This window comes from Physella acuta, unplaced genomic scaffold (assembly GCF_028476545.2).
Source record: "Physella acuta isolate Inbredline_101_S28 unplaced genomic scaffold, ASM2847654v3 ptg000697l, whole genome shotgun sequence".
Lineage (NCBI taxonomy): Eukaryota > Metazoa > Mollusca > Gastropoda > Physidae > Physella > Physella acuta.
Genome location: NW_026732216.1, coordinates 1 through 16,935, shown reverse-complemented (window position 1 = coordinate 16,935; position 16,935 = coordinate 1).

The following is a 16,935-nucleotide window of genomic DNA, read 5'->3' as shown; positions in this document are numbered from 1 at the left end:
TGTTTTAGCTGGTTTGGTATAGCTGTCTGTGTTTGTAGCTGTTTGTGATTTAGCTATGTCTTATAGGTGTCTGTGGGTTTTAGCTGGTTAGGTATAGCTGTCTGTGTTTGTAGCTGTTTGCGATTTAGCTGTGTCTTGTAGGTGTCTGTGTGTTTTAGCCATGTTTAACTGTCTGTGTTTTAGCTATGTTTGCTGTTTGTGTTTAGCTGTCTATTTGAGCTAAACTTAGGTGCAGAGGCGTAGCGAGGGTGGGGGGGTGCGGACCGTACCGTGTGACACCATTTAGGGGGTGACACCGAGGTAAAGAATAGCAAAAATATATAGAGAAAAATTTGAGGGTGGGGTGTGCAAATCGAAAGTTTGAGGGGAGGGGGTGCAAAACAAAAGTTTGATGAAAGGGGGGGAGGTGCAAATCGAAAATTGAAAGTTTGTCCCCTCTGGCTGGTGACACCATTAAGTGCCGCACCGGGTGACACCCAACCTCGCTATACGCCATTGGGTAGGCCTATCTATATACATCTATTTATGTATGTCTTTATTCGATGTTTTAAGATTTATAACCCAGAATTTGAGATAAATATATTAAGTATTTGCAAAATGCAAGTTAATACAAACTGTAGTAAAGTTCCTTTTTGGTTTCTTATGGTAAGGAAATCACAAAAACGGTGAGAAAAATATTCTGAAACACTATATTGATTTCCCGCTGGGGGAGATGGTTTGAACAGACGTACACTTGCATGGGGCTGCAGACAGGGTGACCTCGGCCTATGATGGGTTTCTATGCTAGAACTGTGTCCTCGACGCCACTGTTTTCTGAGACGTGTCAGGATACTTGAGAAGTGAGTGGACAGGCACGTCAAACTGACAATGCTTAGAGCAATCTGGTAAGTTTTATACCACTGGAGCTTTTTTTTTTTAAATTAGGTTTATATTACACCAGAGTACATTTTGAGGCTTGTTTATGCTACATTATATTTATATTTAGGCTACCACTTAACAACATATGTAAGGGCATTTTGTTTTCTAAAATCGAACGTTTATAGACATTAACAAAGAGTATATACATGTATATTGTATCATTACATAAAATATTGCCAGGAAATACGACAAAATAAAAAATGGGTTTATTGTTAGTTCGTATTTTGCACATTTTTCTTTTTGCGCAGTATTCCGATGCGCAGTTTTCCGATTGCGATTTTTTTTCCTAGGAACCGTATATATTATAACTATCACTAATCATACGAATAGTTATACATATATATATATATATATATATATATATATATATATATATATATATATATATATATATATATATATATATATATATATGTATATAAGCGTAGAGAACGGGTACGTTGTCTAGAATCTGTGCTAAAAATTCACTCACTTTAACACCATACGCCACGGAGACCTTGAGGCCAGACCTATAATTTGGACAACTCCTTGACTCCACTCACACAGAAACAAACAACAACTCGATACTGAACACAATGAAGGATTTGTTTGCTATTGCCCAGAGGTTTAGTCAGGGTGACTAGTACTCAATTATTTTGTCACGTATAGCTCTGTTAAAGAAAAAAAAATAATTCTGTTCTTTGTCGGCTATTTTGAGGCGCCTGTCCGTGTGTCTGTCATTTGTTTTTTTTTCATTCTTTGTTTATTGTGTTTTTGCGGAATCGATAATTGTTTTTTTTTCACAAAACAAGCAAACTTACATCTAAATTTAAACAACTTAGTGGTGTTAAGAAAATACACAGGGGCGTCGCGAGGCGTGAGCGGGGGGGGGGGGGGGGGGTGTGTGGACTGCAGTCGGTGACCAGTGTTTCTTCCAGACATTTTTTCCTCGGGGTGGGGTGGGGGGGGGCTTATAAAATTTTCGGGGTGGGCGGACTAAAATTCCCGGGGGGGGGGGGGCAAACACTGTAAAAAGTATATATTTTCTGTATAAATTCCATTTCGGGGGGGGGGGGGCGGTTGAGATGCCTAAAAGAAACTCTGCGGGTGACACCATTAAGGGGAGGGGGATGACACGATGGCAAAAAGTTGTAAAAATATATAGAAGAAATATGCTTTTTGCCAGTTCAGTTAATGATGAATTAGATTTAATCCACAATTATTGATAGCTGACTATACATAACTATCTTTACTACTAACTATTGACACTTTGAAACTATGATGTGAGGGGGGTAGGTGGAGAGTGTAACACCAGCTACTAATTAACTTATAGAGGTTTTGTTGAGCATTTTGTTGAATAACTGAATAACAGTCAATGTACGGGAAGGGAGTGACGCCAAAATTTAAAATTTACTATGAAAATGATGCTTTTTACTTTTACATGAATTAATTGGTAGATTAATATCATGTGCTCACAAATTAACGCCATTAGGCAAAATCAGAGGGGGTGTCACCAATTATATATATATATATATATATATATATATATATATATATATATATATATATATATATATATATATATATATATATATATATATATATATATGTGTGTGTGTGTGTGTGTGTGTGTGTGTGTGTGTGTGTAACACTGGTTGTACCTTCCCTATGTCATTATTTATTAATTAAGTATATTACTAATTACCTCTTCTAAACATTTCTCAATACTGACTTTGCCTGTTCTGCAAACTATTTGCCGTTGAATAACCCATTTTTATAAATCTCTTAGTAAGGGCGCGTTGTTTTTACCCTTTAAAGTAGGCACCTGAAATATTTTATACGCTCGAATTCACATGCAAATTCGGTAATCATTAGACGTATAGCCTCTGGTGTGGTCTTCAAACTACCCTAATTTGGGCCGTCAAGCCTACGAATCAGATTGTTAACGTCTTTTAGTTTCCATTTGTTAGGTTTGCGGTATGTTATCATAGTAGTAGTATCTTTTTTTTTAAACATGGTTTATCTAGTGCGAATTGTTTAGTGATCATTACAATAAACAAAGGACGAGAACACAAGCGAACTGCAACACAACGTGTATCATTTAGTAGCGTTTGTACAAATGGTCGAAATGGAAAAGAAACCATTGCATACATATTTTTTTAACGGTTGAATAAAAACTTGAATTTCATTTTAAGTCTATCAATCAATGATAGTGGTGTGGGTGGTGGGGGGGGGGGAGGATCATTGGGGCACCGCGGTTGTTTTTTATTTTTTCTTATATACTGTTTTGTCTTCTTTCTTATAGTAATTCTGCAAGGACAGCCCAGTGCGTTTCTTGATGTCCTAAGCCAAGTGTTGGTATTTGGGCCTAGTGATCAGCATAGAGTATAATGATGGATATGCGCCGTATTGCGACACTTAGCTCAAGACATAGCAGATAGTGTGACTTCTTCACGTTCTTTATTTCCTCTACCAAGACACACAACATAGAGTGAATACTACACATTTCTTCTAACAACACATCCGATAGTGTGACTTCTACACATTCTTTATTTCCTCTACCAAGACACACAACATAGAGTGAATACTACACATTTCTTCTAACAACACACCTGATAGTGTGACTTCTACAAACTCTTTATTTCTTCTACCATGTGATTTTTCTCAATGACATATGGTAAAGTCCTTCATATTCCTATGTCTTCATCTAACTGAAGCTAGTTCTAGAATATATTAGCCAAATTGAAACTGTTATCAAGCGGACATTGGCTGGCAATACTTCTGGTTAGTGAGCAGAATCACTCTATGGATATTTAAGAAAGCAGATGATCAGGACAATTGTACAGGACAATTTCTGAATGATTTCATCTCTAGTCCGGATTATATTTGCATTTTTGAGCGATCAGCTAATCTTGCGAGGGAAGAAGTAAGGGTTGAGGTTTGGTCAAGGTGTAAAGCAATTTGAGTACAACGTTATACACGGTGACAGGGGAAGTTGGGGGAGAGGGATGATCAAAGCCCCTCTCCAAATGACCGCCAAAACAGAAGGTATCTCAACGTACGTTGCAGCTATTGACTTCGGATTCAACTCCGCCCCCGCCCCCTCAACCCTCCGATTGAAATGGAATTCATATAAAAAATTGTATTTTTACCTGTGTATGCTCCCCACCCCCCTCCGAAAATTTGGTCAGCTCCCGAAAATACCGAGTGCCCCCAACCGAGAAAAAAAAATCTGAAAAAAAAAACTTGTCGGAGTATTATTGTCGCTTTCAATATTGTTTCTTAGCACATGTTGATGATTGTATATTTAAAGGTTTGTATTGAATTCTACGATGTTTAAGTCATCTGTCTCACAGATTAGTTTAGTCAACGGTTGGATCATTGTGATCATCATTATACATAAATGAAGAAGAAAAAAAAATATAGTTTATATAAACTAAATCTACAATAGATAACCATAATATAATACAACTCCAAGAGAGGGAAATGGGCGCAAAGTGGAGAGATGGTTTCGGATTTCGTCTTGATATAGTTTCATGTCTTTTTACAAGAACACTAGAACGTAACTATAGCGTTAAAATAACATATAGCGTCCAATATTCATAACTCCAAATTACAAAACTGCCATCGTTTTAAAATCGAGTTAAAAATTGTCATTTTTTAAACGTCTGCATCGTGTGAATAATTTATTTCATCGCTGTCCTGGTTGTGTAACGTACATGCCCTCAAGTTATCTCAGCTCATTAACCGACGCGAGCTTATAACGTTAGACAGCTCATAATGATCTCATTTTTTGTATTTAACACAAAAAAACATTTTTATCATTTTCACAGTTCACCCTAACCCCTCTCGTCCTAGCTAATTCAAACCTCTTTTACAGTAATAAAATCTGTATTCGCTAACTTTAGAAAATACATTTTATGTTTAACTTTTTGGTATAAAATGATATGCTAGCATTATGCTTATATATATATATATATATATATATATATATATATATATATATATATATATATATATGCATAACGCTAGCATATATATATATGTAACAAAGTAACCCAGAAAAAAAAAATCTCACGGACACGTTATCTCACTACAAAATATCTGAAGAAATATCTCACACGCTAAATATCTCGGGAAAATAATAATTGTTTTAGTTGATTTGGATATTTGAAACTGATAGAAATAAATCGTATGATTCAACTGAAACTACATCTCTTATCTCTAATTGTTTGATTGTTTTGTAATCCGTGTTCTTCTTCTTTCTTCTTCTTCTTCGATCTTAATTTTTAGTGTTGGAAAGGGTCAAGCCATATCTGACAGAGGGTTTGAACTCGAGACTTTTTTTTCGAATTTAACAACTATGAGCTTTGCCGACTCGACCACGCCTCCAACACAATTAAGTATACGTGTCAACTGGTTATGCGCCATTAAAGCCATTCACTCCGATTTCAGCCTGCTTTTCTTTTTGGATTTGCTCCCATAGCCTTTGTCCAACCAAGAACAAGCTACAAAACAGCAGTTGTTTGAATTTGGAGTTGTCTCTCATAGAAGAGTGGCTGTCCCCAGCTAACGAGCCTCATCTGCCTTATGAGCTTTACCGACTCGACCACGTCGAACCCCCAAACCTTGAAAAAAAATGGATTTGGACCTTGCGAAAAGTGTGAAATTCCCTCCGTAGAAAGCCATTTTATAACAAATTTTCAACCGAGTTGAAAGAAACCTTGAAGTCAGATCTCTAGCATAAAAAAAAAAAAAAGAAAAAAAAAAAAAAAAAAAACTCTCAAGAAAAAGTTGAACAAATTTGAAGCTGTAAGCAAACAGGGGACGTGACCTTCCTGTGGCAAGAAATGGCTGCTCTCCCCTGGCGTGTCAATGATGATCCAGTGTTTACTTGCGCGAGATGTAAACAGATATTGAGAGCCGTGTGCACAAGTTTGATCTATTGGGTGGCGCGATCGTACGGTTCCTCTATTTACAGAGCGACCGCACAAAAGTGCGCCAAAAGAAAACATTTTTTAGAAATGCATCCTTGAGTTAAATTATATGATAATTTGGACTCAACTAAAAACGTAAACATACATAGCAATTGTTTCTTTAAAAATAGATGTCATGTTTTCGGTGAAGTTATGGTGTATTTAAGGTTTGTTTACGTTCAAATTTTATTTCGATTAGTTTTGAATCCTCGTTTGTGTATAGTTTTCGTGTGTGTTTAGCAGATTTCTTATAACGTTTAGTTTTTTAAAAAAATGCATTGTTTCCATCTTTGCTTTTCAGCGTGTCTGGCGACAACTAAGTTCCACAAATTCTTATTTTAGGCTGCCTTCTTAGATGTCTTCCTATGACGCTCTACTTTTCGCTAGCAGGTAATTTGTCGGCCTTAACTTCTGTTATGTGTCCAAAGATGTACAGTCTTTGTTAGTGTAGTATCCTCATTTATCAACTCCATTTCTATTGGTGTGATTTCCTTTATGTCTCGGGTTAGTTTATTTATGCAGGAAATATTTCTTGCTAGTGTTTATGAAGGATTCCTGTAAATTACATTTTTAATGTTCGCTTATATTTACAGATTCTAATAATATATTAATATTCCAATGAAATATTCCTGATTTAAAGAAAATTTTAAACTATTGTATTTCTAATACATTTAACAATGCAGTTTGTTCTTTTGTTTTGTTCAATAATTATTATTAGTTGGGATTATCACAATGAAAACCTTTTAATCAGTTTCAAATACGTTTTGTTTGTATTAGATTATCGATGTGTATAGGCTTATTTTTCTACCACTGGTAGTAAAGTATTAATACGACCGGATAACATACACCTTTATCATAAATCCGAGATATATAAAATACATTACACATACTACAAAATGTCTACCAAAGTAAATAACAATCCGTCTCTTTATATAGTCAGATGTTATTTATACTGACCAAACATATTGATGGGTGCGCTCAAAGTGCTCATCATAATTCAGTCCAACATAATAGTACACCATTTTTTTACTACTCCCGAATCATACACAATACGTACCCATTCTTCGTTAGGGGAGTTAACTCGGTTTTCTTATAGACTCAGTTATGTCCCTGTGATTTGGTCTTATTCAGCCGAGGAATTTGCTGACCTGTAGAGAGCTAGCTACACATACTCAGCACACCATTCGCCAACAGTAAACATAGCCTTTAATTGATTAGGGTTGTATTCAAGAGTTACGTAATATTTTTAATACCAAGAACAGAGGCGTAGCGATGGGAGGGGGGGGGGGGGGGCAGGGGGACATATGCCGACCTCAGGGGGCGCCAAAGTGGGTTGGAAAAAGTAATCAAAAGTTTGAATGGGGGGGGGGTGCAAATCGAAAGTTTGAGGGGTGGGTGCTAATCGAAAGTTTGTCCCCGGGTACCGGGAAGAGTCGCTACACCCTGATCAAGAATTTAAAAAAAATGTGTTAACTTTCTGTAACAGCTTAATAGGGCATATTAGCTATCCAATATAGATTGCTTTTGAACATTTTATTTTTCAATAACATAAGCTCCACTGTTTATTTTTACCAATGCAAGATTTCTGGTTGATTTTCATAAGAAAATTAAAATTCATAAAACATTATTTTTTCAAAATGCTACTGCATGTTTTCACGATGTATTTCAAGAAAATTAATTATTGTGTATATTGATGTTCCATGCTTGTTTGTAATAATTCATGAAAACGTCGAGACATTTTTCTTTTTTAAAGTCACCTTTTCAAGGTAGAAATAAACCGGGAGTGATCTCCCCTAAACTTTCTCGAATATTCTTATATAAAACAACAGGGGATGGGAACTCGGGCTATAGACATGATTTTTAATCCATTTTAAATACTTAAAGTTTTAAAAATAGAATAAAATCTCGTAGTCAAAAGAATTGCACACCAAGTGAACGCTAAATAAAAAAGTGCATGATGGCTTTTGAAAAATTCAAAGTAGCAAAAGTACCACTTCCGGTTATTGGAAATCGCTCAACAGTTGATACGGATCTACGATTTTGATAAAATACTTATATATGAAATTTCATCAACCTAGCTCTAACGGTACTCAAGTTATCGTGTTTACACACGGACAGACACACACACACACACAGACATACGGACAGAATTGCAAAGCCCTGTTTTTCAGACTGGATTACACATAAAACCTCTTAATTTTGATAAATCTGGATTGATAATTTTTGCCCGATAAAAATAAGTCCTCTATACTTCGGATGTGTTGAAGGACTGAGGTGTAATACGGTGAAAATTGTTAAAATTTCAAGTGATTTTTGTGCACGATTACAATACTTTCTCTATACTTCGTATATACGAGCAAGTAAAAAAAAAGAAAAAAAAAACAACTAAAGTTTGCCTAGAATTTAAATAGAAACATATTTTAATCTACAAATGTTTTTATTATATTTTCCTTTATCTATAAATGTTTTTATTATATTTTCCTTTATCTACAAATGTTTTTATTATATTTTCCTTTATCTACAAATGTTTTTATTATATTTTCCTTTATCTACAAATGTTTTTATTATATTTTCCTTTATCTACAAATGTTTTTATTATATTTTCCTTTATCTACAAATGTTTTTATTATATTTTCCTTTATGTCCCCAAGATACTTGTTTTAAAAAACAACTGTAGAAAAAAACTTAGTTTGACCGTCTGTAAATAAGAGCACTTCGTAAACCTTTAAATCAATTTCTAGAACCACACAAGATTCTCATGTTTTACAAGGCTTGGGATATCTAAAAATAAACTAAAATAATAAACATCAACACAAATCGAATAGACGGGATTAAGACTCTCGATGATGGTTTTCCTGTGAGTGACGTGTAGAAATATGTATCGTCTTTTAACTGGATGTTCTGGCACTGTTATGGTACGAAGCCTTGTAGTTCTGGAATAGACTAAAATAGAACTTTCATATGGGTTTGTTAAGTAACTCTAGCGGACAAATGAACTTTTTGGTACAGTTTGTATACAGACACACACACACACACACAGACACACACACACACACACATATATATATATATATATATATATATATATATATATATATATATATATATATACATATATGGTTCCATGACAAATGCTCTCTGGGCAAATGATCGGAGACGAAATATCTCACTTACAAATCATCTCAGGACATATCATCTCAAGGACAAATGATCTCACGGACAAAATATACCAGGAAAAAATATATCATTTGTCATGGAACCACAAAAACATAGCAAGCTATTTCCATTGTTCTATTTTGTGCCGTTTTGTCTTATATTCTATCTGTATCGTAAAAGTAAATTAACAACGTGTGTCCTTTATTATATTTTTACTTAACAATGTAGAAAAAATACGACATAATTATCTAATAAAACTTCAGAATGAACCATATTTAGTATGCATTATTGTCCAAGATTTAACTATTACAGGACGATTTTATTATAAGTGTTGAATGTAACACTAATCCAAAAACAGTTCATCCAGAAAAAAGAACGGCATTGCACAACATTAAAGACTGCACACCGATAGCAAAAATACCACAGTTCCAAATATTCTTCTAGTGGGGTCGATAACAATCACAGATTTGGAATTTGAGAATGGAGGATAACTCGGTTTCTTTGATAGGTTATCGAACGTCTTTATTGTTAGAGTTATCTCCGCTTACATGCTTGGGGAAAGGGGATGAGTTCGTACCTTGGTACTGATAATCAAATAGCATGGACTGCCTGCACTCGATCTACTTTAGTCGTCTGAGTATTTAAGTATATCTTTGTAATTATATAGGCTACAAAAACACACACACACACACACACACACACACACACACACACACACACACACACACACACACACACACACACACACACACACACACACACACACACACACACACACACACACACACACACACACACACACACACACACACACACACACACACACACACACACACACACACACACACACACACACACACACACACACACACACACACACACACACACACACACACACACACACACACACACACACACACACACACACACACACACACACACACACACACACACACACACACACACACACACACACACACACACACACACACACACACACACACACACACACACACACACACACACACACACACACACACACACACACACACACACACACACACACACACACACACACACACACACACACACACACACACACACACACACACACACACACACACACACACACACACACACACACACACACACACACACACACACACACACACACACACACACACACACACACACACACACACACACACACACACACACACACACACACACACACACACACACACACACACACACACACACACACACACACACACACACACACACACACACACACACACACACACACACACACACACACACACACACACACACACACACACACACACACACACACACACACACACACACACACACACACACACACACACACACACACACACACACACACACACACACACACACACACACACACACACACACACACACACACACACACACACACACACACACACACACACACACACACACACACACACACACACACACACACACACACACACACACACACACACACACACACATATATATATATTATATACATATATATATATATATATATATATATATATATATATATATATATATATATATATATATATATATATATTATACATATATATATATATATATATATATATATATACAATACATATATATATATATATATATATATATATATATATATAAATATATATATATATATATATATATATAGTCCTATATATAGTCCTATATATAGTCCTATATATGGTTTTACATATAGTCCTATATATGTCGAACATAAATTCTTTCAAAAGGCAGAACGCGATTACGTATTAAAACCGGTGCCAGTAATAGATTTTATTTCCAGGCAGTTCCGACTTAAGCATCTCATTACATCCCCGCTATTTCACTGACGTCATCGCAGCCTGCTACCGACCAGGTCTGGCATCCCCGTGACGTTTCTCTGCAGTCCGGCCTGTTCTGATCATACTAAAACAGCGCGGCTCTCTCTTTTTGAAAATTAAAAACAATTTGGCCTCCTTTGTCGTAATCTTAGTCTGAATTTTCAACTAGACGGCGATGGAGGGGGTTCCGATAAAAAATGTACGAAGTTTTTTTACTATATTGTTGAAACGAAAATATTTTGTAGAATATTGTAACTAATTACACCAATATCTCTATTTTTTTCGTTTTTAATTAGGACCTACTGATAGATTATAAACAGTTTGATGTTAATATTAATGGCTGCTTAATTATATAAAAAATGAGACGTTTTCCTTTAAAGCTACTGAAACAATTACTCTGTTGAAATCAATTTTTTATTATATAATTATAATTATAAAATAATCAGCTTGTTAGTAAGACTGAGTGGCAAAACATCTTTTTTTCTTCTGTTTCATATTATATGAGATTTTTACCAACACAGTTATGTAATAATTTTAAACTTGTTATGCGCAATATAGCCCATTGACTAAAACTTCAGAAATCATATATTTTTGAATTTTCTTTAAAATAGCTTTTGTCCACCCTAAAACAAACCACAAGTCAGCAGTTGTTTGGTTTTTCCTCTACAAGAAGGGTTGCTGTTCTCGGCTTTAGAGTCTCAACTTCCAATATTTCGAACTCCGGACTTACAGAGTCAATCCAACGCTCATCTGCCCGACCACAGAACTCCTGTTCAATACAAAGAAACACTACTTTAATCTAATCGGACTGTAATAAGGATGAATTATAAAACACGATTTGAAAGAAGCTGGGCCGTATGTTATGGGCCACATACGGAGAGTGTATGGAGGCATATATGTGTTTACAGTAAACAAAACATTAACTATAATGGAACTCATACTGCATGCAGTTTACTTTTTTTGAAATTTCATCAATACCAAGATGTTATACAACCAAAATCAAAACATCAAGTAGTAACTGAAGACTAATCATTTTTATAGAGCAAGCTACATGAAGGTAGTTATATAATTTATTTAATACACAGCTAGATGGTTATAAAAAGTATCTTTTTCTAGTGGCGTAGCGAGCTCGTGTGTCACCCGGTGCGGCACTTAATGGTGTCACCCCTCAGAGGCGCAGCGACCCTTCCCGGGGACAAATTTTCAATTTGCACCACCTCCTCAAACTTTCGATATCCACCCCCCTCAAACTTTCGATTTGCACCCCCCCCCTTCAAACTTTCGATTCGCACCCCCCCCCCTCAAAGTTTTCTCTATATATTTTGCTATTTTTTGCCTTGGTGTCACCCCCCCCCCCCCAAATGGTGTCACCCGGTGCGGTCCGCACCCCCCCTCGCTACGCCTCTGTCTGTTTCCTTGTATGTACATTTTACAGCAACTTTTTAAAAAGCCTTTCTTTTAATGCTCATCCTTTTAAATCCCCACAAATATTTGTCCCTTCCCAAACACCACTCAAGATATCATATTTATATACATGTAGCCTATCCATTCTTTGCATCGGTGTGGAAGTTGAGAATGTAACGTTAAGGGGAAAAAAGAGGGTCACACAACACTACACATCCGTTCATCCATTTCTATTTATAATTCTTATATAATCTTTAAACCAAAATTCAGATACAATATGTTAAAATAAAGAGGAAATAATTGTGGAATTTACACAACACACCGAAATGAGCGCGCACACACAGACACACACACACATGCACACACACACCCTAATCGCAACCCCACACCACCCGCCAGAACCATCTCCTCACCATCCGAATCACACCACTCCACCTGCACCCTAACACAGCAACCAACACCCCACCCCACACCATACCCTAACTCACCAATTAAAAACAAGAACTAGTCCGCCCCTCTGATCGTACTAGCCCATACCTTCCTCTTACGTCACCCATGACGTTTTGTAGAAGGGAGATGTAGGCCAGAGGCGTAGCGAGGGGGGGGGGACATGTTCCCGGGCGCCGACCTTAGGGGGGCGCCAAAATGGGTTCCAAAAATAAATTGAAAGCTTGAGGGGGGGGGGTGCAAATCTAAAATTGAGGGGTGGGGGTGCAAATCAAAATCTTTAGGAGGGGGGTGCAAATAGAAAGTTGAGGGGGGTGGGTGCAAATCGAAAGTTTGTCTCCGGGCGCCGGGAAGGGTCGCCTATGTAAAGATCATACTTTAGCTTTACAATTAAATTTTAGCTTTAACTAGTCATGCTTACCTAATACTTACTCTCAGATATAAATAATTTGTTTATTTGCTTGCAATATGTGAAGACTACAGTAACTTTCTTTTTACATTAATTCTGTGTGGAATGTTTTAAAATTCAGTTCATTGACACACGCTAAATATACTATAGCTGGATTACTTACATTTTTATTTTTACTCTACTGCATTTTGAATGTTTGTTACCATTAACAATGTATTACATTTTTTTCTTGGTATTTATGCTTTTATTTTATCACGATGGTAAACTTTGACCATTCTTTTACAGATAAGACACATCTTCTCACGGTAGAGATACCCAGACTAAATTCCTGAACAACATTTCTTCTAAAAACTCAATACATCTTTCAATCGGAAAGTATCTTACAAATGTGTCTTTACAAAAATCTTTCAGCGCATAGAAAAAAAAAATAGGAACCCCTCCTTTTTTTATTTATTTCTGTCTACGTTTTGGAGTGATAAAATATTGCTGGGAAAAACTAGGAGGGCCAGGATAGCAGAGAGGACTTGAGGGGTGGGGGTGAACTGGTAGGGTTGAGTTGGCATCAATATCTCGATGGATAAATTGGGTTCAAGATTCTTGGCATAAATACCTCAAAGATGCCAGGAGTGGGAAAACAGACGATGATTGGTGTATTGAAAGATTGTGTACAATACAAGGGTTGGTGTATTAAAGGATTGTATACATTACGATGGTTGGTGTATAGAGTGTGTACAATATGATGGTTGGTATATTGAAATATTGTGTACAATAGGATGGTTGGTGTATTGAAGGATTGTGTACAATAGGATGGTTGGTGTATTGAAGGATTGTATACAAGACAAGGGTTGACGTATTGAAGGATTGTGTACATTACGAGGGTTTGTGTATTGAAGGATTGTATACAAGACAAGGGTTGACGTATTGAAGGATTGTGTACATTACGAGGGTTTGTGTATTGAAGGATTGTATACAAGACAAGGGTTGACGTATTGAAGGATTGTGTACATTACGAGGGTTTGTGTATTGAAGGATTGTATACAAGACAAGGGTTGACGTATTGAAGGATTGTGTACATTACGAGGGTTTGTGTATTGAAGGATTGTATACAAGACAAGGGTTGACGTATTGAAGGATTGTGTACATTACGAGGGTTTGTGTATTGAAGGATTGTGAATAATACTATGGTTGGTGTATTGAAGGATTGTGTACAATACGGGGGTTGGTGTATTGAAAGATTGTGTACAATAGGATGATTGGTGTATTGAAGGATTGTGTATAATACGATGGTTGGTGCATTGAAGAATTGTGTAGAAAACAAGGGTTGGTGTATTGAAAGATTGTCTAGAATACAAGGGTCGGTGTATTGAAGGATTGGGTAAAATACGGTGGTTAGTGTATTGAAAGATTGTGTACAATAGGATGGTTGGTGTATTGATCAATTGTGTACAAAACAAGTATAAGTATATTAACTGGTTGTGTACACAAATGGATAATTTTATTAAACGCGTACGTACATGATCAGATCGGTATATCGAACAATTGTGTACACAACAAAGTTTGGTGTATTGAGCAATTGTTTACATGACAATGATCGGTGCATTTAACAGTTGTGTATACGACAAGATGTTTACATGACAATGATCGGTGCATTTAACAGTTGTGTATACGACAACACGGTGTATTGAACAAATGTGTACATGACAATGTTCGATTATCTGAACTAGTGTGTGCATGACAATGATAGTTGTATCGAAACATTGTGTATAATATGCATGTTGCTAAGCTTTGATAGCAAACACTACACCGATGGCTGTGATTGAGGATTGTTTTACAAGTTGTATGTTGTATGCGTGGGTAGGTGGTAATGGTACGTGAGGTGCATGGGGGTAGAGGGTAAGATACTGATCGGGTTACTATTTGAATTAATGAAGGATGTGATAATACAGTCAATAAAAAAGGAAGAATACATTTTTTGTTGATAGTGGAGTTGTTTTTTTTTAAATGTTTGTGTTAGGTGTAGAAGGGAGAGCATACACACGTGGAATGATAAGAGGTGGGAGGCTTTCTTATTTTTCTTCCAGACTGTATTCTCCGGGGGGGGGGGGGGGGGGGCACTTGACACTATTTTTTGGGAAGGCGAACTAAAATTTCCGGCGGGGGGGGGGGAACACTGTTTTTATATTTTCTATATAAATTACCTATCGTTCGGAGCAAGCGGTGGAGGGGGGTCTCTGCTTTTATACTTCATGATACCAAAGTTGAATAAAAAGAAGGGGGTGCTTTTTTCAAAAGTACACAAGATATAGTATGTAGCCTATGATGTAATGGTCAGTATTTAAAAGATCAGAATACCAATGGGGAATATAAAAAGAGGGAGGCTTTCTTATAAATACTCAAGATATATTATTTAGCCTATGATATAAGGGGCTGTATTCAACGTTAAGGTTAAGGGAATGAAATGCAAATATAAAAAAGTAAAGAAGACTGAATGAAAATATAAATTGTATTATTCAGTGTTGGGGTGAGAAGACTATGTCAAGTTAAGATAAACATATAGTTCGTACGATGAGGGTCAGATAATGAAAAGAAAAACATGTTAAATGGTGTTTTGGGGATGTCTGCGTGTGTCTATATAGCTTAAGATAAAGCAAGCAAGGTAGGATGTGGTAGATTTATGTAAACAAAAGATACCGTATGGCGATGTAGGTAATGAACATGGGTTTTATCGTTGAGGTGATAATAAACTAGGTGTGAGAAAGAAAATATCGTTATAAATAGGTTCTGTGACCGAAGTGTACTGTCGAGTACACGGTTTGAATTATTGGAGGAATATGTTTAAACGAACATTTTTTTTTTATTATTGCATAGATTCAATGGATTTAAAGTTTTGTAAATGATTAAGTTTTATTAAAAACGTTATACTGTACACTAGCATGTGCGTGTTTCATAGCAAGTGCAAACCAGCAATCACGACACGCAAATGTATCATTATTCTATTCTAAGGTTAGCGTCAATTCCTAGAATAATGTTTTGCTGCTTAATTAATTAAACTATCGGCTAACTATAATGATAACGGCATAACGTTTTCTAATTTTATCTTGATGCCTCCCACATTCCTAATCATCACTCCATCACTTCGTTTCATTCTGCGTTCGAGATTTTTTTAGTTACATAAAACAAGTTAACTAAACACCGTTTCAAAGTAAATTTTGTCCACAGTGAGATCCACACATAAACACGATACCGAAATGTTTGTCTCGTTGTTATTAATTAAATTGTTGCAACATACCGCACTTAAAAGTTCCACTAATTGTATAATGATAGCCCTGCATACATATAGAGTTAAAATTAAAGAGATACACATATATGCCGATAATTATCCTCTTATTTATTTACATTGTAGATTTATCGATGACCTCATCAAAGCGAACGTTACTTACGCTTTTTCCTTAGTATGGCCTCACTTATAGAGCGTCCTTCTATCATTCTATTTCTTGTTCCATTCTATACGTAATCCATTGTTTGAGATAGAGCCCGGAATTTCTAACACCGTTTTTTTTGCCGTTTGACCTCTTCATGGTTTCTTCCAGACTTTTTTCTCCGGTGGAGCGGAAGGGGGGGGGGGCATTTGAAATTTACGGGCGGGGATAAAGAGGGGGGGGGTCTGACTAAATTTTCCGGGGGGGGGGGGGAAACATTGGTAAAAAATATTCTATATAAATTTTATTTCATTCGGGGG